Source organism: Dipodomys ordii, unplaced genomic scaffold (genome assembly GCF_000151885.1).
Source record: "Dipodomys ordii isolate 6190 unplaced genomic scaffold, Dord_2.0 Scaffold95, whole genome shotgun sequence".
Lineage (NCBI taxonomy): Eukaryota > Metazoa > Chordata > Mammalia > Rodentia > Heteromyidae > Dipodomys > Dipodomys ordii.
The window spans coordinates 3,623,131-3,623,941 of NW_012267311.1; positions in this window are offsets into that span (position 1 = coordinate 3,623,131).

Here is an 811-nt window from a genome sequence, read left to right on the forward strand (position 1 = left end):
ATAAGACACAGTGGAACTCAAATATGTCTGGAAAGCTTCTAGTATTTAGTTCTTCCCAATAAACTTCAAGACTTAACTTCCCTTCAACAGTGTAAGTGCAAGTGGACCCAAGTTCACAGTTGACTCATTCACATCCCTCAAACACTTGAGCCTTGGGGTTGACTTCATGGTTCATTTGAGTGCCAAGCAAACTGACTTTTATCTTTAGTTGTGCTTTGTCAGATTATGACAGTTTTCAAACCAAGTACACAGACCTCTATCTGCTCTCCCACCTTCTTCGGGTAGGTGGGAGTCCTCCATTTTCTACGTGATCAGAATTCTAGAAGGCACTTCTGGTAGATCAGGCAGTGGACACAGAATCAACAGGATTATAGCAGCCTCTCATGTGAGCTCTCTAGTTATTACCAATAACAGGGATCAAACAAGGGAGATTCTGTCATTCAGTTTTGACATTTATCATATTAGGTATGTGCTATTGATAAACATAAAAAACAACCCATCAAAAAGCTTACTGTATGATACTAAAATGATTGATTTCAATGGAGACTAAATTCCTTCCTTAGATGGGACAGACTTGAAAACTTTTTCATCCCTTCCCTTAACAAAGTGCAGCAGAGCAAGGATCAGACAGATGACGCTGTACTTAGAGATCTAGAGTGTATTTGGGGTGTCATTCTGCCCCACCTGTTTATTAATGGAAATGACAACAGTATTACACTTCAAGGGATGTAGAGGTTGGGGAGCCTAGAATTGCTTTGTTATTGCACAAAGTTTCTTCTTGAGGCAATATTTCTGAGGTAAGAATTGGGAC